General features: G+C 38.8%; 1 protein-coding gene across 1 annotated transcript in view; it reads left to right on the top strand.

Moving 5' to 3' along the window:
- The first annotated feature begins 1,023 nt into the window (after positions 1-1,023).
- Positions 1,024-25,969, top strand: part of GSG1 (germ cell associated 1) — a 993,143-nt gene continuing 968,197 nt past the window's right edge. Inside the window, exon 1 of the mRNA XM_044074607.1 lies at positions 1,024-1,347. The gene's annotated coding sequence lies outside the window, so the exon portion shown is untranslated. The remainder of the gene's footprint in view (positions 1,348-25,969) is intronic.

The following is a 25,969-nucleotide window of genomic DNA, read 5'->3' as shown; positions in this document are numbered from 1 at the left end:
CACACACACACACACACACACACACACACACACACACACACACACACACATACCAGGTCTTGCCAGCACCAGAAAGGAACATCAAATATAAGTTGTCTCTGCTTCTCCTGGTAATACAAGCATCAGTATTAGCTTTGCCCCTATCATACACAATATGACACTAAAACTGAAATCTTCCAGGCTGTACTACTGCTAATATTCTGTTTCAAACAGCTGTGTAGTTTCCAAAAAGGCAGCTGCAAATTTGTCTCCATCAGGTGAAGGTATTTGTAAAACTCAGAGTCAGGGAGCAGACTGAATGCAAGGGTCATACAGCGATTACAGCTCTTGTAACCCCAGGTCATTGCCATGGTAAAGGTTGCATTCTGGTTCAGTTACTCCTTACAGAAATCAATTAATTTCAGACAAATAGAGACCTAATTCTCTAATCCATCTGCCTGTCTGTCTTCTGCCTGCCATTCAGTAGCTTTACTTAGCTGGAGGAACACTACTAAATGAACCAGTTTCAAGAAGGACACAATGTACTCATCTAATGCATTATTGCTATTTTCTCATCTATTCTTCCTCCAAGTGCACTTCTCCTGTCTCCTTTAAAACAGCATTGCTGTTTTCCAAATACGCAGGTCAGAATATCAGGACTGACGCATACATTGTGACATTTTATAGTTACTTCTAAAATCTCTCTGAGTCAGTAATGTGATTAAAGGACTTATGGACTTTTGCTGGAATAAAATGGGATGGGAGCTGCAGGTCACATTCAGGTGTAACACACCAGAACCAAAAGTTCCATCACCAAGCCCAAGTAGTAGCATATACTTTTATTCTGCACGCCATTGGGTGTTAATTTGCAAATATTGTTTATGTAAGATGCGAGGTAAATATATCTATTAGTCCTATTGCTAATGCAGTGAGAGAGAAAGAGAAAGAAAAATACAGCAAGTAAGAGAGTGAGAGGCAGAAATCTGTACACACACATATACACACAAATATGCACTGCTGGAGATAAACAGAGGCTAATAGCAAGAGCGGGAGCATAGCTGGGCTGTGTACTTCAAGGTTTGCTGATTGCTTCTGAGAGATGTAAAGATCTAATTTTCTGTTCTGGCCGATATTCTTTTCTCTCTCTCTCTCTCTCTCTCTCTCTTTCTTTTTTTTCAAGCAGATGGAAACGCAGTAGGTTTGGGAATTTTATCCCACATGTCAGGATTACAGTCTGTTCTTGGGGGTGGGGATGGACTTGGGGAACTAGATTGAACTGTCAGCTTGTAGAATGTCAGGCTTCATGCAACAACTCACGAGAAGCGAGACTGGCAGCCTGGAAAGATTACTGCACTGAAGAAGAGACAGGTATTTCATTTCTTAATGTAATTATCAGCGATGTGGTAATATGACAGCAGTAATACTGTACATCTCTGCATTGCTTTCAGTGTGAGTTTACTGCCAGGAGAAACACCTTATGCATTCTATGTACTCCAGAGGTTTTGCATTGAGCTTCTGATTAAAAGCTTGGTAAATTATCAAGGTTAAATATTAGGCTGAGTTTTCTGAATTGAACAGTTCTTGGTTTTATTCTTGTTCTCTAAAACTCATTTTGTGATTTATTCAGAACATCTTATTGTTGTAAATTAAATAACTATGTCTTTTTTTAATTTCACGTTAGCTTAATAAGTTACACTGTTTCATCTTTGGGCAAACCAAAACATTTTAGACATTCACTTTGATTATTTAATAATATCATCACTTTTTGCTATTGTGTTTTTCTGTATTGCATCACACTCTTTATCAAAATGCCTTTAATACTTCGAAAAGTTCATTCACAACTTAAATATGTATAAATATATCTGAACAGCATAGTGAAATGGGAACCACAGGGTTCAAAAGCAACCCTGTCTACACAGGCATTTGATCTAGTGACTGATGTTGAATGCACTATTAATTTAAATTATGGTAATTAAAATAGTTAAACAGTGAACACACTATATTTTACAGACAAAGAATAGACAGAGAGACAGACAACAACAAAACAAATAAATAAATAAAAACACTTTACTGATACTAAATTGATCAGGATATCAAATTACTAATGATAAAGTGTTGCATTTTGCATCTTGGGTCATATGAACAATTTTGCAGTTAGATGCTTTGCTGAAAGCTTGCCAGCATCTTTTAAGAGTTTTATATGCACTAAATGTTAAGTTTATTAGGATTTTTCAAAGACTTCAGGTGCATCGGAAGAATCAGTATGGCATAAAACACAAAGTAATATTGCCTGGCCTTTTAGAATAAACCCTCCTGGTTCTTTTACCCCATTGGTTGTGACTGTGATTTACTAAAATATACTTCTCTGGTTGACAGTTACAAGACCGAGAGCTCATTTCTAGCAAGGGAAAGGGGGTGGGTATACACAACATGTGACTGGATATAGTTTGAGTGGATCAAGTCACTGAGCTTCATTTATACACAACTTTTCAGGCACTAAAATGTGAACACAGTGAAAAGCTGATTGCTAAGAAAAAGTTATACAAGTCAGAAAATGAATGCACTGCTGTTGAAAATTGAGAAAAAGCTATAGATGTCAGAAAATAAATGTACTGATGTTGAAAATACTGTATTATTATTTCTGTTGCTGTAGCTGTGGTGTCTTCGAAAACAAGAAATGAATTAGAAGTTTTGGAGTGTCAAACAATGTTAGACAAATGCATTGTGCACAAGAAAATATGCAAGAGAGCATATGAGCAAAGAGTAGACAAAGGCACTTTTAATCTCTGTAGCTATGCAAGTCTGTTTAAAATTAATATTTGATAGTGTTATAAACAGTCTTTTTCTTATTCCTTCGCAATGCAAGGGATTTCAGGTCATAATTAAATGATAGTGCCATGTCACCACTAAATAAATGGCTTAACATCTCTTTGTAGTGTTGTTTCAATGTAAAAAAATGATGATTCGACAGATTCTCTAGCAGTTAGAGGGATTTTGGAACATATTTCACAATGGATACTAATCCAGACCTCACAGTGTTGTGTACTTAATTAGAATGTTCTCCTTGCTAATGTCAATATGGTTACAAAACTGGGCAGTAAGTCCTTGCTCCCCAGCATGAAGTCCAACAGAGAAATTGTAGCCTAGCACTATTAGCAAAATATGGATTTTATAGCAACATAGTAATACAAGGCAACAAAATCACTCATTTTCAATGTCTGACACCATAACCAAATGATTACACTGTACCACCTAAGGTAACATGGAGCTGTTTTGGTAGCCAGTAAATCCATTGAATTACCTTTATTCTGCAGTCACAAAAAGAGAGAATGCAAATCTTCCTATCATTATAGTAAGCACTGCTATTTAATGCAGTAACGTTTGAAATGCTTTTATTGTAGAACCACATGGTGTAAATTGTCATGAAGCTGGCATAATGGTTAAGGTGTTTACCTTACAGACGCAAGGTCCAGGGTTCGATTCTCACATGTGATAACTGGCTAGGTTTAAGATGGCCCATGAGGGCAGTTAGTCTAATGTAAGCAGAGATCTTTCTTTGTATTTTGATAATACAGTTGTTCCATTATATGCCAAAAAGGTTAGGCCTGAGGTGATACTTAGGGAGATCAGGGCTCTAGACAAGATATACAGTAAGACTAATAGATCAAACATAAAACTGCAAGCAGAACAGATATAAGTAAAATAAGCTTGCAAAAGAAGCAAAGTGGAAATCCGAGGGTCTAACTGTTGGATCACACTCAAACATAAGATAGTGGGGCAGAACTGAATTTTCCTAGGAAACACTTGTGCATGACTGTATTATGGTAGCAGTACTAACAGACATAACTTTATGAATAATTTCAACTTGCATAAACTATAGCTTTTAGGCATAATATTAGAACCCAGAGGCTCAAGACACTAACTGTAGAGCGAAAGAGGTACTAAAGTCGGGGACAGGTAGCATTAACATAATTTCTCCCTGCTAAACACATGCAGCAGTGCCACCCCCCCCCCCCCCAATAAAACTCTCCAAGCTATTTCTTAAAAGGGGAGTTGGTTATATTGAGCTTTACAGAGCTGGCTATGTAGAGTTTTAAGATCCTTCTTAAAAGAGGAGTTAGACTGATGAGCTCTATGGAAATAGGTAAGTGGAATTCTAAGCTCCTTATTAAAAGAGAAGTTGGATATGGTGAGCTTTAAGGAAAGGGTATAGAGACTAACTGATAGTTCTGAACAAATGCACCAAAGGTTCCTTTACCAGCCCGAATGGAGTATGTAGAGACTGTAAGAAGTGATTAGGCAGTTGATGTTAAAGCCTTAGAAAAAGCATAACAAGACATGACGTCAGTAAACCTAGTGTGTTACTTACCATGTAGGAGGCTGTGTGAGACACAACTCACTGTACTGGTGATATTACACACACAGAGGTCACAGAGTTTCAGAGAGGCCTTAGCTTTGGTAAAGTACCACTGAACACTTAAATGTGATACTGACAGCCAGTGCTAGGCACCTTTAAGCATCATGGTATATATCTTCTGTAGGAATACGTTCATAGCTGTTTCAAAGGTCAGAAATGAAAACACCCTGGACAAGGGTAGTGTATATTCTTTATGATGGGAGAGGATTTAGCCCTTTTGTCTTACACAAATACAAGACTTATTCTGAAGAAGTCATGTACTGAATGAGATGAAAGTGCTAAATCAATTAACTGTTTGTTCATTTTCTCAGTCAGTGTTTTTATTTCATTTTCAGTTGTAGTTATCACTTAACTGTTGCTTAGCTTATTTTACTATTTTATAAATGAGTTATTGGTTTATAAAGTTTAAGGCCTATGTGAAACCTTAGAATACTAGTCCTGTAGTTCACAATATAATGACATGTATTTTGAAGGTTATTTTATTAAGTTATTCATTTATTCATGAGGAACTGTGCTCTTCACTGGAAATAGTTATTTTATATAGTTATTACTGATGTTATTATTATTATTATTTATCCCTTTTTGTTAAAATGATTTGTCACATTTTTTAAAGTGCTCTAGCGCTGTCCTGCTTGTATTGTGATAGCAGTATCACTTAGTGTGTTTTCTTTGGTGGGATTATTTATTTCCTAAGTAAAATTGTCATGACAAAGCTTATGTTGGCATTCTGAAACTTGTTTTTCTGTAAAACTCTGCCCTCCAATATGATGCCATGTAAGGTAAGGAATGCTAGAGAAAAGCTGAAGAGTTTGAAGCATGGCAGGCAGGCTTCTTTTAAAAGACTTGCTCTTAATTTTTCTCCCAGATTTCCAGTTTGACAAGATAAAATCAATGTAAATGTATTTGTATTCTGTTTTGCAATCTAATCAGTATTACAATGGGTTTTATACTGCATTTTCTTCAAAATAAATAAATAAATAATGCACCAAAATGTGTGTGTGTGTGTGTGTGTGTGTGTGTGTGTGTGTGTGTGTGTGTGTGTGTGTGTGTGATATGTGTCATAGTTTCCATGAAGATCATTACAGTGTTCATTCCTAATTTCATATTCATAACTAATTTATGATAACTGTGAGTATGACCACAGATGAAAGTGATGCAGCCACTACACACACACACACACACACACACACACACACACACACACACATATATATATATATATATATATATATATATATATATATGTATACATATATATATATATATATATATATATACAGATAGTTCATGTCATAACAATTCATCTTGTTGAAAAGTGTAGAGGTCCATACAAAGTATCTGATGGTGTCACTAATTATCGCAGGAGTTATTATGGTGGGGAGTCTAGCAGATTCTCTGTGGACTGCAATATGCAGCATCATGTTGTCAGATTTGTAGACTGTTGTGTTTTTCTTCCAGCACCTATTCAGAGTGTGGTGTATTTTTCTTTTCTTAAAGGCTGTGTGACTATTAAGTTGTATACATAAATAAGGGTAGTGAGTGGCAAAGCCTCCTACATGGGGGGTGGGTACATGGGGGCTTGCTTCCCTACAAAAACACTGTTTTCAATGAAGTGAGTTTTCAGTGAAATACATTTTCAATTAAATAAATTTTTGATCAAATGGGTCTGACCAAATTAGTTTCGATGAAATTAACTTTCAGTTAAATGACATGAATCCACACACACACACACACACACACACACACATATATATATATATATATATATATATATATATATATATATATATATATTAATTAATTTATTTTTTAAGTAATCATCAGCAAAAGAAATTCATTGTATCCTAGAAGAACACATACTGTTCGTGATTTCACTATGGTATGGAGAAGACAACACAACATCACTGAGATTTGAACTTCCTGATGAACTCAGATAAGGGTAATCCTTTTAAGGATTTAGAATTCTAGTAACAGACGTTAAATTAATATTGGATATCACTGCTGTCACTAGAAACAACACCCCAGTTCTCAGAATTGTTTTCATGCACTGAACTGACAGCTGTACTGCAATACCTTAATGACATCAAAGGTCAGAAGGCATTCCACAGAGAGTTATATGGGGGGGGGGGGGGCATCATGCAATGAAAAATAACATAAAGAAGGGGAAAATGATTGCAAACCATGAAATGATTATGGGGAAACCACAAAAGTAGGCATTAAAACAATGAAAAAGCCGTGAAGGTAAGAAAAGTGAGAAATCACTTTAACACAAGATATGGATTCAGTTTGTTTTGAAAAAACTAACAGAAAGGGACAATGGAACATCAGAATGACTTAATTTATACCCATACCTGTGCTTTGGCAGTTGCCATTTGGGATGCAGGGGAATTTGGATATAAAGCCATCCCTCTGTGTTTTAAGTGCCATTCGTGATACTAAGTACACATACACTACTCTGCATAGATAGCTTAGTAGCTAAGCAATGTGGGACCTGTGGGATACTTCCGTGCAAGAGTTCAACAAATCTTTCTGTGTTGCTAATGTTTCAGAGCTAATTTCAAGTTGGTGTGTAGCAGGAAGGCTACTGGCTGGATTTTCATTGATGTACGGTGAGCTCTTCAGTACGCAGACTGAGTAACATAAATTGCTTTATTTGTAGTAAAGAATCCTGGAATAAATATTATTGATGGGTGGTGTACACTGTGAATGGTGTATTTAGTGAATAGTCTATATTTCAGAATCATTTAGCACTACCCTGCTATACTTACCAGTAGAGATGTGTTCAAATGCAGTAGTCCCACACCTGGTTCATACTGTGCTACACCTCCAAAACATGCATGACAGTAATTATGCAGGGTAGGAGCTTAATTCAGTGCATCTAGCACACTAACTGTAGCAGAACACAGCAGTGCTAATGTGATACCAGTAAGAAGAAGAATCATTTCTTGAGTGAATTGGCAGTGGTTTCTTTACTCTAGTTCTCTGTTTCTTTTACATTGCCTTTGACTAACTTAATTGGTTATTGGTTCCTTATACTTCCTAAATGCTACATATTTCTGTAACCTCTGATATCACCTCATATGAAATCCACAGCATGTTTTTTTTTTGTTTTTAATTGCCATATTTGTACCATACAAAGGTATGTTGCATCTGAGATAACAATTTATATTTATTTCCGTTATTCACCCACAATGCCTTCACCCATGTTTCGCTTAATTTTCCTACAACCTCATTTTTTCAGAATCTAATCTCTGGAAATACAGAGCCCTCATGTTAGTTTCACATGATTCTGTAGTTAAATTGATTGTGAATCATACTTTTAGGTGAATGCATGCTCTTAAAATGACTTGCCACTTACAGGTGTGACAAGTTCACTATATTTACATTTGAGAACTCTGTCTAAAACTATCTGTCTGAAGTCATTTTTATTACAAACTGTGCGAAGACCCGCACTTGCCAGGAACCAAGAATTTTCCTGTTCCTGGACAATGCTGCATTTAAGGCGTTATTTATTTATTTATTTTTGTATTGTCTCTGCTTACTAGGACAGTCTGACGGGGGGATAAATATCCCTTTTTAGTGGACCTCCAGGGAGAAAAGCTCCACATTTAGTTTTGAAAACAGTGACAACATTACAATAAATACAGTGAGACAGAGATTAAAAACAAGTATCTGTGTCCAATAACTTTCATAACATTAGAGAAAATTTTAAAAAATAATTCAGGATTTCATAGACAGTTTTAAATCTAGCACAGGTTGTAAGTTTTAGATCAAATTGCAGTGCTTATAAATTTTATTGTGTTACTGTTAAGTATGGGAGGGGGAAGAAGAATGTAATTATTAGTGAGTGGAGGAACAACTTACAGAAATGTAGAGTGCTGGTATTTTTGGATGGTAGGCAGTATAAAGAAATTATTCCTGGCTCTTTTCAACCCCCTGCTGTAAAGCCCATTTTTGCATGCTTTTTCACTTGTAAAAGACTCAGCACAGCTCCTCGTGGTGTCCTGCAGAGTTCTACAAGCAGCAGAGAGTGAAAGAGTGACTTTCCTGGGTTTTTAAGTATTTTTTCTGGCTTTCGCTTTAATTACTGCATCTCGACTGCATTTCGCCTAAAAAACAGCTCTGCATATTGTTTTTACTGTACCTGTGTAGATTTTAAACTGTTAGCACTTTAAAAAGTTATTTTTGTTTAATTTAACTGTTAGGCTAACACACTCAAGTGCGCTAGCCGTTTTATAGCATTTACTGTTTGCTACTGTATCTTTTTCTTCTGTCTCTGTAAAAAAAGAAAAAAACAAAAAATATCCTTGTTTTCCAGCTTTTCTGAACTAGAATAGTCCAGTCTTCAGATTTTGCTGATCTCTGGGATTTGTCTTAGTTCCTGTGCTATCCATATCCTTATTTGGATAAGAGGAAGCTTCTTTGTTCACCAGTGGGAGTGGCGAGCACTGAGCAACCTATTTGTCCCTAGAGGAGTGGTTCCAGCCCAGCAACTTGTAGTTTATTGGCAATTCCTGGCTCTTTTCAACCCCCTGCTATAAAGCCTGTTTTTGAGTGCTTTAGCACGTGGTTAATCAAGTTTAAACTATTTCTGGCTCCGTAAAGTCTGCTCTTCAATTTTTCCCTTAGAACTGCTCAACTTGCAATCTAAACAGCCTATACTCAATCTGAAAAGCTCAGCACTTGCTCCTAAAGCATTTTTTATACAGGTAAAGCACTCTTAAACAAAACAAAGTACTTCATTCACCTAAATTTCCTTGAGTACCCATTTCCCTATAGGTCCTTTCTGACTCAGTTACACAGCAATCTTTTTCACTATTTCTAGCATGTCGAAGGGTCAGTTGCTGGCATCCTCTCCTGTTCAGCTGGTGAATCTGGGAATCTTGAGGCAATGTTACAATTGCCTCATGTACACAGACAACCCTCTCCTCCTCCCAACAAATACAAATATATGCAAGAGATGCAACTATATAGCCAAACTGGAGGCTGAGCTCTCTCAATTCAGTACTGGCAAGACCAGTCAGGAGGAGAAGGTAACCACACACACCACAAACCCAGTCTCACATAGAACTATCACAACTGCAAACCAAACACATAAACACACAAAAACATACTCGGTGGCGCTGATTAAAAATCTACCAAAACAACAGAGGCCTCCAAAGCAGACACCCAAGCAACCGCCACCTCAAGACATAGCACATGCAACACATAGTTCACAAAGTCAGTGTGCTAAACAGTCACAGCCCTTAAGGCCAAACAACATGCCAGACACACTTGTAATAGGTGACTCCATAGTCAGACACACTGACGTCCCGCTCACCAGACTGAACAAGGTAAAGGTCACAGTAAGCTGCCTGTCGGGAGCTAGAATCCGCCACATAACACAAGCACTCAGGTCACTCCACAGCAAGTACAAATATGACTCAGTCATTGTACATGCCGGTGTGAACGACCTGAGACGTACCTCCCTGGACTACATGAAAAGAGACATAGAGGAGCTCTCTGATTATGTAGCCCAGGCTGGTATGACCCTGACCCTGAGCAGCATCTTACCCTCACCAAGAATGATGCCACAGTACAAAGACAAAATGATCAGTTTTAACAATTGGCTTAATTACTGGTGTCATTCTAAGGGGATCCAATGTCTGTCTACTTGGGATGACATGCTTGACAAGCCACGCTGTTTCACAAGGGATGGCTTGCTGGCTTGCACCTGTCACCCCTGGGCTTCCGGATACTGGCCAAGGCTCTTGCCACCCCCATAGTGCCTTTTTTAGGCAAGGCTCAAATGACAAACCTACCTCCCTAGAAAACACAAGTGGAAAAAAACTAAGGGTAATGCTGCTCAATGCCAGAAGTCTAAACCTCAAGATGCACACCCTCGAGGCCCTCCTCAGTATGGAGAACATCGATGTCTGTGCAGTGACTGAAACCTGGTTCAAGGCTCCTGAGAGCACCCCAGCACTATCAGGTTTTACCTCATATCATGCTTTCTGGCCCCAAAACTTGGACCGAACCACAAAAGGAGGGGGAGTATCCATATTCATCAAAGATACACACACCTCCAGGTTAGTGGCAACACACGAAGCATCGGAGACCATCCAGGTGCAACTAACCATAGGCAAAACTGCCTTACAGTTTGTAGCATGCTGCAGACCACCCTCTTAAACTCAGGAACCCCACACAGCCTTCCTGAAGACACTGGAGAGTATGAATGTCTCTCCAAATACCATCATATTGGGAGACTTCAACTACCCAAACATAGACTGGGAACATTACTCAAGCCCCAACACCCTAGCCCAAAGGTTCCTAGAATTCATGAACTCAAATGCGATGGAACAACTAGTCACCATTCCCACAAGAGGAGACAATATACTAGACCTGATCATCACAAACATGGGGACAAAATGCTCCACACCGGAAGTATATCCCTCTTTGGTAAGATCAGACCATAAATTAATCTCACTGGAAATTCACATCCCGCCCCCACCCCCTGCACAAAAGACCACAGTGAAGAACTTCTCAAAAGCCAACTTCACACTTCTTAAGACTGAAGTGGTATCCTTCAAGGCCCCTGGGCCAGTGGAAATCACAACCCACACTGCTGAATCCTTTACAAATGCCTTCTACGGGCACCTTCAAGAATGCATGTATCATGCAATCCCAAATAAAACCAAGACCCATTCCCCCAAAGGCAGGCGCCCGGTCTGGTGGACCCCAGCCATAAACAAACTTTACAACAGGAGGAGGAAGCTACTACATGACAGAGCAAAATCCCTAAAAGGGAAGGCATCTCTGATCAGTACTAGCAAAAAACCACGATCACTCATAAAATCATCCAAGGCCAACTTTGAGAGAAAAATCGCAAAAGACACAAAAGACAATCACAATGCCTTCTTTAGCTATGTTAGAAACCTGGGTGGAAACTCCCAGATATGCTCAGAGTTAGTCCAAAATGACACAAAATACACTGAACCCACTGACATTGCCAACATTCTGGCAGACAGGTTCAGTGCAAATTTCTCCTCCCCCTCTCCCCTAAAAGGAGAAATAACCATCCCAAGCAGAGTGTAACCTCCCTAACATCTCAGATGCCCAGGTGAGAGCTGCCCTCTCTAAAGCTAAAAACACAGCATCAATAGGACCGGACGGTGTCCCGGGCTGTGTGCTACATGAACTCCAAGAGGAACTAAACCCACAAATAAGGCTGCTGTTTAATCTTAGCCTTACTACAGGATACGTACCCAAAGAGTGGCGTACGGCAACAGTGGTCCCACTTCACAAAGGCGGTGCTTCTACGGACCCTGGAAATTACCGCCCCATAAGCTTGACGAGCCTGGTCTGCAAAGCTATGGAGAGGATCATTATGGAACTCATAAATAAAGACATTGGGGACCTACAGACATTGGATCCTACCCAATTTGGCTTTGTCAAGGGCAGATCCTGCCTTTTGAACTTGGTCAACTTTTTTGAAACAGTCACTAAGGCCATTGATGAGGGTAAGGCAGTTCACACAGCCTACCTTGACCTTGCTAAAGCCTTTGACACAATACCCCACTCGGGCATCATAGACAAACTCACCAGCTTAAATGTAAACCCATATGTCACAAGATGGGTTGCAAACTGGCTCAAGGACAGAACCCACAGGGTCAGAGTTGCTGGAGCTATGTCAGACTCTAAGCCAGTCACAAGCGGTGTCCCACAGGGCTCAGTCCTGGGACCCCTCTTGTTCGGCATTTATTTTTCCGAGGTACAGGCAAACATAGGAGGATTGTGGCTGACAAAGTTCGCAGATGACTGCAAACTGGGTGCCATAATTGATACTCCAGCGGACACAAGCATCCTTCAGAGAGGCCTCATAGAAACTGATAATTGGTGCCAGAGCCATGGCCTTAAGCTGAACGCCAAAAAATGTATAGTCATACCCTTTGGGAAAAACAAGGTACCCACAAATTACCACATAGGTGGTAATCCATTAAGAACGGAAGAGGTAATCAGGGACCTAGGGACCCAGGTTGACAGTAACCTCTCATTTGACACTCACATTGCCAAAGTGGTTATGAAGACCTTCTATATTGCCCACCTAATCATGAAGGGTTTCACATCTAGATCAAGAGAGGTCATTGTGCCCCTGTACTCTTCTCTTATCAGGCCAATGATTGAGTACAATGCCCCATTTGGGATGTATCTTACCCGACACCTGCAGCAGTTGGAAAGACCCCAAAAGTTCCTCACCAAGAGGATAAAGGGTCTTAAACATATGTCATATGCTGCCCGACTGAAAAAACTCCAGCTCTATTCAGTCGCATACCACCTACTCAGAGGTGATCTGTGCCTGATGTACAAGGCCATGTCCAATCCGGAATTAATGGACATGCTCCACCTCAGAAAATCCAAATCCATCAGAGCCATGAGAGCAAGAGACTTAAACCTCAACACAGAAATAAATAGGACATGCTGGAGGGACAGATTCATAACCCAGAGGCTCCCTACACTCTGGAACAGAATCTCTATCCATGTTAGGCAGAGCCCCTCACTAATTCTATTCAAGAGAAATCTTGACGAGTGGATGGGAGCTCGTAGGTTTACCCCAGGGGTTATCTCTGTGTCACTACTAGACAGAGGCACAGTAAACTAAACCCTAAATGGGCGTAGTATTCTCATCCTAAGAGGTGGTGAAAGCCACACACACTCTGGCTAGGCTTATAAATGCCCTAGGGCAGATAGCCTAGTACGAACCTATGAACCTATGAACTTTTAGTATTGACTGCTACTTACATTTTTACTATAGCGATTGATATGTTATCCTGAAGTAGGACACTGGTAGAGCCATTTGTTAGTTGGCTAAGTTTTTATCTGTATTTTGCAGGTGGCCAGATGCAGTTGTTATCTCTGAGTGAGAGGCGTGTCATTCCAAATTTTGGAGACATATGTTGAGAAGAGATAAGCTATAGCTGAGTAGTTTGATTTGTTGATTCGTAGGAGAAATTTATCAGGTGATTGAAGAGTTCTGGAGGTAGGGTTTAATGAGGTTGCTCCGTTTCATATATGGGAAATCAAAGTGATACACGGATGGAAATAGTCGTTTAGATGCACATTTTATGCAACATCATACTGGCAGAGTAGATGTTTTTAAAACTTTAATTTTAAAACAGGTGTACTGGAACACTAGATATGGGGGTACTTTAAAAAGTGTTTTTTATTATGCAAGAAAAGTACTTGTATTCTTAAAATTAATACTTCAGTCTTATTTTGACTTGATAATGCTTGTAACTAGAAAGTATTTTTATATGTTGTTAGTTACTACTGACAGTTTCCTTTTTTGCATGTATTTTGTATTTTATGTGTTGATTTATTTATCCTACCTGGAATACTTATTGCAGAGGTGTCAGAGGAATAAAGTTTAATGGTGAAGACTTGTAGTTTTTAATTACTTCTAATCTTTTATCTGAAGCAGGCCTTCCGGTTGTCTTTTTGCAATCCTAAATTCATAGTTGGCCTTCCATTTCCTAATGGTAATCATAAGAGACTTACCAATTTTAAATCTCTTCTGTAATAATGACATGAACATCTTTTAGTAATGGCCAGGACCTTTTTCTTTTTATTACAGAGTTTTTGATGTAATAAAATAAATAATGTTAAATAAATAAATAAAATAATAGTTCCATCATATGGGTTTAGTTCTAAACTTGTTATTATGCTTACGTGCCTCAATGCATCTATCCAAGAAGGAGTAACATTCTGAGTATTATGCGTCAGCCTCAGTTATGAGATTTGTTGAGAAGCTATACCATTTGTAATTATCATGATCACTAAATAATAAGTAATTGGTCTTGGAGTAATCCCAGAATATAGACATGTTATCACTGTCCACACACCAGGCTTTCAAAGAGATCACAGGAAGATGATCATATTTGACTAGGGAAGTGGGTTAGTGCAATTGGGAGAGATGTTTTTAAGAACAAAATCAAGAAGGTTAACACCTCTGGTGGGTAGGGTACAATTTTGTCAAGTGCATTAGCATTTACAAAATCCAAAAATCTCAGGGCATACTTATTGTCTGTAGCAAATGTTTGTCATTTTATGTGTGGCTAGATGAGTACACCCATAAGAAAGGTATTTGTTTCGACTGCTAATGTTTCTAACTAGTTAAGGTATTCTGCATGCTCAGAGTCATAGATGGGCATCTATTATTGGCTATAATGTGATAACTAATGCTGTTGAGTTGAACTAGGGTTTCAACCAGTTCCAGATGTCTATCATGTGAAATCTTGTGAGAAATGGTATGAATAAATACACATATTCCCTCACAGTTGCCAGTGGATCTGAATGCATCATGGACATTGTACACTGGAATACAGGAAGTACTTTTACTACAACTGAACCAGGTTTCTGTAATTACACAAATGCTGATGTCCTCAAGGTTAGGGAAGATTTCAAGGTCAGAAATTTTGTTATTTAGGTTTCTGGCATTCAGCAGCACTACCCTGATATTACCCAGATTGGAGTTTACTGTACTGGGATGTTTATGAGGTGGACTCTGTCTAAAAAGGCACTATGGGACAAGCACAAATGTTAACTAGTATGCAAAAATCAAGAAGTAAAAGCTGCAGGCCATCCCTGGCAAAGGAGGTGGCTGCATTATCATTTCATCCCATACAGACACATATTGGATCCCCCAAGAATGATAATTTTCTAGCATATTTTTAAGTAAATTATTTTTTCCTTGAATCTGAGCACCCTTCTTGATTATGGTAAAATGCTGCTCAATGCCAGGGCCTTTCTCTATGAAGACATGTAAAGAGAGCTCAACAGTGAGCAACTACGAGGTTGTAACTGTATCTGGATTAGGGCTGGGATACTTAGTGACATCTCTAAGCCTTGCAGGCTGCAAAGGAATGCTGGATGGCTAACAAAATGGCTAAGAGAAGAGTTGCAACAGCAAAGAACAGGGCAGCAGAGGCACTCTACCAACTTCAGGAAAGTGAGTTAGCAGCAGATGACAGAATAAAAACTCTATCAGGGTGCAAGTCAAAGACAGAGGGATAAAGAAGCTAGTCAAACAGCCTTCATAAGGAATGCTGGTAACAGCAAGCTCAGCTCACCAGTCTGCAGGACATCAAAGGCAGATGGAGGCAGCACTTCCAGCAGTTTCTGAATGAAGCAAAGACCACAGAAGCTGTACTGCTCAGACAAAGCCTACAATGAAAGAAGAGGAAAAGCCCACCATAGAAGAAATAAGAACAGCAGTAAGGAAAATGAAGTCAGGGAAAGCAGCAGGCACAAATGAGGTCACAGCAGATATGGTAACAATGCTGGGTGAGATAGGGGAGAAATGGCTCCTGAGGGTACTCATAACAGTATGGAAAGGCATATCCGAGATACTAATACCGGTGTACAGTAACAACTGCTCCAAACCACTGCTTAAACAACAACTTAACCAATGCTGGTCCTGCCCATGATCATCACAAGGTTAAGACTTTGTGCTAACCTTATTATACTCTCCAAATACTCTTCTTAGAAAATACTCTCAACCTTTCTCTGTAATGATAAAAGAATTTCTATACATAACTGCTGCCTGTACAACCCACTAAGTTACACGTGTACTTTCTCTTCAGTAACTTCCACGTCTGTAAAATCTTAGAATGTATAAATGTAACTACTGCATGTGTATAAATGTAAATAGAAATGTAACTACATTGTGTTTTTACTGGAATTTAGTATAATGCAATGTAAGCAAATAGAGCTTTTCTCCCTGGGCTTCTGCTGAAAATGGTTATAACCCAGTTGGACTTTCCCGGTAAACAAAGACAAATAAATAAAATAAATAAACAAGGGGGGCATCCACAAGCATGGACAGTACAGAGGCATCAAATTCCTGTAATGCTGCATGAAAATTCCAGAGAGGGGGGGTTGATAAATGAATATCTGGAGTAGCACAAAATAAGATAGGAAATAAGCTGTTTGCATTCAGATCAGGATGCAGCACAACCAGCCTGATGTTAGCAGTGAGACAGATAGTTGAAAAGTAGCTAGAGTTGAGGAAAGAGCCCAGCAGGGCATTCCTGGACTTGGAGAAAGCATATGACAAGGTCTCAAGAAAGCTGATTTGGGAAGCACTGTGGTGCTTTGAAGTCCCAGAACCGTTGGTAGAATTAGTGCAGGCTATGCACAAAGACCCAATGATTCAAGTATGAACAGTGTTCGTTCTCCCTGAGGGGTTCCTGTGGGGTTGGGTGTGCATTAGGGATCATGTTTGAGCCCAGTGCTGTTTGCACTGGTGATAGACTACATTAGCAAACAGGCTGAAGAGGACAGATCAACAAAGTTGTTGTGTGCAGATTATGTGGTCTAAGAAATTCAGCAAATAACAGAGCAATGGAATATAAAACTGAAGGCACATGAGATGAAACTGAGCACAGATAAGACAGTGGTAATGGTAGCAAATAGGAGAAATCATAAGAGTCTGAGAATTGAGATAGAAGGAACAATAATGGAACAGGTTAACAGCTTCAAGTATCTGGGAGGGGTGGGTGAGTCGAAGAGAAGCCTGGATGAGGAGGTCAAAGCTAAAATCAAAGGGGTTGCAGCCATCTAATATAGAGTATTAAGTGTAGTGTATGACAGAAGAATGCCAAAGAAGCTGAAAAGTAAGGTGTACAAAACAGTGGTGTAACCAGTACTGTTGTTGTTGTTTGTCTTTCGGCTTTTTCCCGGTAAGGGGTCGCCACAGTAGAACTCCGGTCTGCTAATGATTGGCAGTAGATTTTTATGAAACGCCAAGGTGCCAGCTCGATGCCCAACCTTCAATGAAGGCATGCCCATTTACGCACGCATGTCTTTTGAACACTACCCAACCATGGGGAGGACATGCAGACTCCACACAGAAGGCACTCCCAAGCACCAATACTGCTGTATTGTATAGAAAACTGAGGCAGTAAAAGCAGAGCAGTTGAGGAAGCTAGAGATGATGGAGAAGAAGTGCCTGAGACAGGTGGTAGGATGTACCCAATAAATAAACATTTACTAGAAGGTAAAAGAAGGCTCACAGTCCTCAGAGTGACCTGGCTCACTAAGCATATTTTACCAACCTAAAGAAAAAGAAAACTCTCTGAGAAACTGAAACACTAGTGAGCATCTATCATTCAATGAACACTTTCTCTTCTTAGGAAGAGTCTGTTATATCACTGTACAGCTAGTTTAATGGCGATATCTAGAACACCGTTAGAAAACACTGTTCAACTGCAAAATGTTTCTACAGCAAGATCTAAACAATGACTGACAATACCAAGCAACCTGTTGCAGCCTTCTTGTCCCTTATGATTCATCCATTTCCCACTCCTATGGAAATTATTATTATTACGCTGCTGAAACACTTCTTGTAGCCCTCCCCAGGAAGACTGCAAGCTTCCTTTTACATCCACCATCTTCACCTGACCTCCCTAAATTTCACTAATGGCTACTTTCATTCACAGCTGTCTCAGTGACAGCCATCAGAAAGCTTCCATGGTATCTACCATGCAAAGAATCTACTAACAATAACTCTTTAACCCTACATTTCTTCAGACAGGGGCTGATTGCATCACTGTAAGAATTACTCATATCATAAACCTGTTAGTCAACGGAAGTGATATATCAATAGCCTGGAAATGAATAAAACTGATATCTATACCTAAAATGAACCAGCCCTTCTGCTTACTTGATCTGAAACTGTTACCTCACTGTTATTATTTTTTTTTATTATGTTTACTGGGGTAGGGTGCTGATCAAACTGAATCAATTTCATGCCAAACCTGGGAAGGTACAAAGTTATGAAGATACAAATACACAATAGCGAACAGTCAACAATAATGCCTGTATGATTACAAAGACGCAAAGATAACATACAGACAATTTAATAGATTATAGCAACTGCAATTGTAGCTAAGCGCAAATGGTGTATATTTGTAGTACATGCAAGATTTTATTTCAGTTCAAAAGTGGAATTGGCAACATAGAGAAATAGTATCTTGAATAACTAAAGTAGGTTGAATGTTATACGTGCTTTGTTTGATTAAATATGATTAAAGTTGGGATTGGAAGTGAGAGTAGTTAATTAGGCATTTTAAATAGCATGGAAGTGATTGCCAAGGTCTGAGTGCTAAGAGGGAGAAGTTGTGGTTAGTACACTGTAACTTAGTTCTGGGGTTATCGGAATAGGTCCTGGTTGTGACTGTGCACTGAGATTCTAAGTGGATATGGTGGTTATGAGTCTGGCAGTAAGGGATGTGAGAATGTCTAGACAAGGAAATCTGAAAAGGAATGATCCTAGTAGGAAGGCAGTGTTCTGTTTAATTGGAAGCTAGTTAGCTTTTTTTATGTGTAACATTATTGTTTAGTACTTGGGGAGTTAATGATGAAACAACAAATTTTATTGGAGATTGAAATGAGAGGAGCCAAATTCTTGCTGGAAGCAAAAGCTATTAGTGGACCTCCATACTCGAATTGGGTAAAGAGGATTCCCCTCTCCTATGGAGGCTCAGGTAGGAACGGAGGGGGTGAGGCAAACCTTAGGAGCCCAGAAGAGTAGGTAGTTAATATTAGGTTTATTTTTCTTTTCATTGTGACCTTGAAAATAAATTTCCTACTTATTTGAAGGAGGTTGTAATTTCAGCTAGGAGACTGTTTCGGTCTTTTAAAAGAACTTTCCAAGATACAGGAACAGGGCATTTTAAGAAAGTTTTGCATTATATTATTTATTGTGTTTATTTTTATTACATTTTGTAAATGAAATATTTCAAATTGACACACTGCTGCTTTTCAGCTGAGGTCGAGTAAGATAAACTTGACATGTACATGTAAACTAAAACAAAAAAAAAAGAAACAAAATTCAGAAAGTAAAACATGCAAAATGTACTACAAAATTACATGTAACGAATTGTTCTTACAATTGTGTGTGTGTGTGTGTGTGTGTGTGTGTGTGTGTGTATATATATATATATATATATATATATATATATATATATATATATATATATGATATTATCAAAGTATAACAATGTGACAGATTTGAGATAAGTATTAAATTACAAGAAATTAATGAAAAGGTATAGATTTGAAACAGGAAAGGCAACAGAGGAAAAAAACAGGCTCTTGGGATTCAAAGAGAAGAATGACAGAAAAAGAATGAAAATATAAAAGAAATATCCAGAAGAATGTGCAAAAGAAACATTGATAGATTGGGAAAAGTAGAACAGAGGGAGTCAATGAATGCAGTATTTGTGTGACTTATATTTGAATTTAGGAAGTTATAATAGTTAATAGCAGATCAGGTAAGTTTAGGCATCATGTAACAAATTACTTCAGTTTGGTTTAATGCAACAAGGACATATCCAATTGTCCATTAGATATTTTTTTATTATAGCTTAAATTATTTGAAATTAGGTTATTCTCTCATTTAATTCACGGTAGTGTTCAATTTTATTTGCTTATGGTGTAATTTTAGCAGAACAGAATGGGCTAATGCATGGGCTAAGCATCTTTACTGCTTCTTTTTACATTCCCATCTTGCATATAACTCCTTTCCTCCCAAGGGCCCCAACATCTTGGAGAGAGTATCTTGGATGTAATCTTTTAACAGATGGGTTTCATCCTTTCAAACAGGAAGATGTCATGGTCCCATTGGTGATGAGCCACTTCACATCTGAGGAGAGGATCAGCAAAGATGTTGGCCGCCATACTATCTTCAGCTGGAATTTTCTTAGAAGCTATATTCTATTATGTCATGGCTTAACTCCTTACATGCCACTGGCTGCACCTAGACATGGTTTAGAAGCGTCCACACCCTGCCTAAGTGCTGATGCTAGCCCATACCTTTTTGAATGTCTCACACTGGCCTCCATTCTGAATTCCATTTTTCCAGCAAGGTTACAAAGAATGATTTGCTCATTCAGCATGCTATACTATACTTACCACAAATTGAGGCGAGTAAAAACTCATATTTCCTCTGTCTCTCCATATCTACCCTGCAGGTATCCAAGCTGCTTGCTGAACTTAAGTTGCCTGAGTTTAGTCTGGACTTTATGTCTCTATGCCAAAGGAGCTGGGTTTACTGTCCTTTTATAAATCATCAACAGTATGGACACTGGCCTGCTCTCTTGATCCCTCTTTATCAACCTCAAATGAGTGGTTAACTCTATTAATCATGCTCTCACAATCTCATAACTAAAATTATACAATGACTAGCCATTAATATTCCAAAACATGCATGCTGATTGGCCATCCCAACCTGCTTGCCTGTGGTAAATCCCAGAATATACCAAAGGAAAAAGGTCCAGTCACCATGACTTCTTTCTGTTCGTATATTCTATAATTTTGTTTTTCAATAAAAAAGTATCCACGGTGGTACAGCATTAGCATTGTTACCTCACAGCAAGAGGTTCTCCTGTTTAATTCTCGGCTGGAGTGCCTTCTGTGTGGAGTCTGCATGTCCTCCCCACGGTCGAGTGGCCTCCGAAAGATATGCGTGAATAGGCGTGCCTTCGCTGAAGGTTGGGCGTCAGGCTGGCAACTCAGCACCATAAAAATCGACTGCCAATCATTAGTGGACTAGAGTTCAGCTGTGGTGACCCCTAACCGGGAAAAGCTGAAAAGACAAACAACTATGCAGAAAGACATGATGGAACTTACCATGCATGTGACAGAGGCAGGAAGGACCCTGGTCTTAAGTAGTATCCTGCATTCACCAAGAATGATGCCAAGATACCAAGACAGGATAATTAGATTTAACAAATGGCTACATAATTTGCATCATTCTAAGGGGGTCCAGTGTCAGACTTGAATGAGATGGTACATAAGACTTCCTGTTTGTTAGGGATGGCTTATACCTCTCATACCAGGGCTTTTGCATACCGGCTAAAGCATTTTATGTCCCCATGCTGCTTGTTTAGGCAGAGTTCCCTACTGGACTTTCCTATATAACAGACTCAGACTCAAATTTAATAATATCACAGTGGTATTACTCAATGTTAGGAGTCTAAATAGAAAGATACCAGAACTTGAGGCCCTCCCGCAACTCAAATGCATTATATTTATGTAGTTACTGAGACATGTTTTCAGTGCAATGGCAACACTCCCTCTGTACCAGGGTTTAGGCTTATTGTGTCTTCAGACCCTTGGGGAATTATGGCGGAGTACCTGTATTTGTTAGAAACGCCATTACATCACACCAAATTGCCCATGGCTCTAACCTGGGGTTCCTGGAGATCCAAATCACCATTAACAAATTAAACTATTACTTCATTGCCCATCAGTGTCCCTCGAGGATCAAGGAAATTCGTATAACCTGTTTGAGGTAAGGATTACCAAACCATATACCTTATTGCTAGGTGACATGAATTAACCAAGCACTGACTGGCAAACTTACACATGTAAAAATTATTCTCAGTGTTTCCTTGATTCATAAAGGTTACCATGATGTGTGCATGATGTGTACACCTCGAGGTAACCTTTCTGAATTCATAGGCAGCCCTGCCACAGTGCTTTGCTGTGTATTCTTTCAGAAGTGTTACTCACACTGCATGGTAACTATGGTAACCTTTGTGAGTCATCATTTGTTAATGCCAATATGCTGGAGCAAATTGTTAAACTTTCAACCAGAGGCTCTAACATCATTGACCTGGTCTCTACCAACCTAGATCCCACATGAATCCTACCCTGCATTTCCTCATCCCTGATTTAATCTGACCATAAATTGGTCGTCTTCTCTGTCAGGCATAGTTGTCCCATCCCATCAATAAATTAAACCATTTTTAGGGACCTTTGCAGGGCAAAGCTACTTCACCTTTTAAAAGAAGTGTGCAGAATTACCAAACATCCCTTGCAAATAGACCCAGCTGTGAGGACTCTTGCATTTACCTCCAACTTATAACAGCACCTGAACAACTACAAAAATCAGTACCTATCTGCCCTAAATATAATGGTAACTTGAAGAATGAAACCCTTGAGAGGAACTCCCATACACACAAACTGTACAACAAAAGGAGGAAAATAAAGAAAGATTAAGAGGCAATTCCACTCATCCCCCATCACGAAGACACCCTGAAACATACAAGGAACTTACAACCATGATTAGAAAAGTTAAAGCAGACACACAGATGCCATAGGAAACTAAAACTCTTGCTTCAGGTATGTCAGAAAATTAAGAAATCATGTCAAACAATGTGCTGTGCTCATCTATAATAACACTACACACTCTGATTCCTTAGGATATAACCAATATATTAGCAGGCAAATTTACCCACTTAGCCACTTTGTGGCCCCCCACTATTCCTAAAAATGTATGTTCCTCTAAAATAACATTAGAACAAGTCATAGAATATCTGTTAAAGGCTTAAAATAATAATACTTCCATGGAACCAGACAACATTGCAGACTGCATTCTCATCACTGCCTAGCATGTATTATTTCAGTCTCTCCTTAAATTGTTTAACATCAGCCTGATGCCTGGAGAACATCCACTGTGACTCAACGCAACAAGGGTGGCCCCCTGCAGTCCCCAGGTAATTATAGGCCCATCAGCCTTATATGCAAAGTCGTGGAACATATCTCAGTAGAACTCATTTATACAGACATAGAGAACTTAACTGACCCAACTCAGTCTGAACCTAGTAAGCTCCTTTGGAAAAGTTACAGAGGCTGTGATCAGTGGTCACTCTGAACACATTCATTATCTTGACGTGGTCAAAGCTTTTGATACTATTTCCCATGCTGGACTTATTGAAAAACTAGACAAGCATAGTGTCAACCTCTTTGTTGTTCACTGGATTGCAAATTGGATATCCAACAGATCTGAAGTCTGTCTTCTCAGTCTTTTCTATATTCTTTTGATTGATTCTTATAATTATCATACAATATTTTATATGCCTTATTATTTATCCATTTTTAGTGGCATCTTCTGATTTAGACTTAACTAAAAACTCAACCAGAGCTGTGTTTTACTTGGCATTCTCCTATCCATTTCACTTTGCTATATTCTATCAAACTCTGGTAGGGAGCACAGCTTTAACCTGCAGTCCAGACTTCCAGTTGGCCTCATCCCACTCTAATACCTTTCCATCCATAGTTATTTAGTACCAATATCTTGGTTTCATTGCTATTTTTTTCCAGTAGATTCCAGTCCCCTCTTACCTATTTTCTATACCCCTACTTGCAGTCATCCCTGTTGGTAAAAGCTCCTATATCCATTTCCATGTTGGCTTAGTTCTTAAAATCAAAAAACAAAAACACTGCAAAGACTCATGCCCAGGATTAAAGTGGTAAACAGTGTCTTATAAAATAATCAAAAACCAAACTTGTGCAGAGTGTATTACCATAGAAGAAAACCCCTGCTCAGCACTTTCGTCCAGTGAATCCGGACATCATCAGAGCATGGGGTATGAAACAGATCAGTCAAAATTGAAACAGAAATTTAACCAGTCAAAAAGCTCAAAACATAGTGCCTATAAATAAAATAATTAAATAATTAAGCAGTTAAAATGAAGTAATTCAAGTTAAAATGCAAGTTGACAGAGTGAATAACGAGAAAGTGCACAACATTAAAATTGTCTTCATACGTCCATCATAATTTCATCAAAATATATGCAATGTATAAAAATATATAAAAAAATTGAGAATTAATTGAAGATGGTAATTAAAAATAAATTAAAAAAATAATAAATTAATAGTTTACTGGTAAATTATTTGTGGAAGAAATTACTGAATAAAAGAAAAACAGTGATTCAAAGTTGAGCAGGCTTAATTTTCAAAATACTAGTATCAGAAATGTTATCATTTAAATCTGGCTTTTGAGTGGCATTTAAACATAGCTGCCATACTAACTCCCTGTGTTCTGAGTCTCCCAATCACCACCTCTAGGTGAGATGTGAACCTTGTCAATCACCCTGAATTTAAATTTGACCCCGTCTTTGATCGTCCGTTTGTATAGAGCATTCTTCATGTCCTTTCTGATATTGTATAGATGTTTATGGACCCTCTTTTTGTAAAGCACGTTCAGGCTTCCTTATATAAAACCTGGAACATGAGCCACAGATAGCAATATATACAACACCCTTAGAGTCGCAATTAGCCCAAAAGGAAGAATGCAAAGGTCTGCCTTTATAGGTTATGGGGTAGGTGTCCCCACGCTGCATATAACTACAATAGTGACAAGCTCCACCATTATTACTAAAAGCTTTCCCTGAATATTCAAAAATGTTTTTTTAAGTTGTAACCCCTCTTATGTGTGGAGCAGGGTGTGCTACTGAGGCATTCAAGCAATTTTGTATCCATCTTAAAGATGCTCCAGTTATTGGGGATGACTTGACATCACTACTAATGGATTTGTACCTCAAAACCATAGCTCTGGTGAAATTGTTAACACTCCGAGTGGTGTTAACATTAGCTTTGTGTATTTCTTCCTTTCTTTCCAAGTTAGGGGAATATCTGTCCCTTCTCCTGGTAACAGTTCACTTTTAATTCTACTTATCATCTGGGGTGGGTATCCCCTATGGAGAAACATACTAGTCAAATTATCTAATTATTTTGCAAACAGTAAGTCATCAGATAAAATTCTAGCCAATCTAATGACCTGACATTTAATAAAGTTGTTTTTCAGGATTCAAGGATGACCACTGTTGCAGTGCAAGTAAGAATTTGAGCAGGTAGGTTTCCTAAAAATGTTAGAGACAAACCCCCTCTTACATTTGTGTATGGTACATCCAAGTACTTCACAGAGCAAGTACAAGTAAATTGAAAATAAATTACTGGTCTCCTTAATGTAGATGATAAAGTTACTAAGTGTTTCCTTGTCTTCAAATCAAAAAATACAGATGTCATCCAAATAATGGAAATATTTCATCTAGTACCATGAAAAAAGGGAATTCAAAACATACATAAGTTCCCATTTCCACATAACCATGTTGGCAAAGATAGGAGCACAATCAGCCCCTATAGCTATGCCTGTCAGTTGTTAGAAATATTGTTTGTCTTTTCGGCTTTTCCCGGTTAGGGGTCACCACAGTGGAACTCCGGTCCACTAATGATTGGCAGTAGACTTTTATAGTGCCAAGTTACCAGCCCGACGCCCAACCTTTATTGAAGGCACGCCCATGCATGCATGTCTTTCGGAGGCCACTCAACCATGGGGAGGACATGCAGACTTCACACAGAAGACACTTCAGCCGAGAATCGAACAAGAGAAACTCTTGCTGTGAGGCCACAACGCTACCGCTGTACCACTGCGGCTTGGCTAGTTCCCCTTCAAAAAACAAGAAATTATTAGTTAGTACCAATTTCATGAGATCCAATAATATGTCAATTTTCCTAATGTCTATGAACTCACAGGACATGAGGGCTTCTCTAAATCATAATAAACCCTCCTGGTGAGGTATACTCCTAACTAAATCGGCCACATCAGTGATAACAAAACTTAGGTCTCTATGCCAAGATTTAGGTGAGACACTGTGTAAGAAACTCCATGAATCTTTCAGTAAGTGAGAATGATAAGTGGAAAAAGGCTTCAAGGACTGGTGTAAAAAAACAGCAAGGGGACGTGTT

This window comes from Protopterus annectens, chromosome 1.part1, assembly GCF_019279795.1.
Source record: "Protopterus annectens isolate FY-2018-M chromosome 1.part1, PAN1.0, whole genome shotgun sequence".
Taxonomy (NCBI): Eukaryota; Metazoa; Chordata; order Ceratodontiformes; family Protopteridae; genus Protopterus; species Protopterus annectens.
The sequence above is the reverse complement of the archived record's forward strand: the minus strand, read 5'-3'. Positions and strand labels throughout refer to the sequence as shown.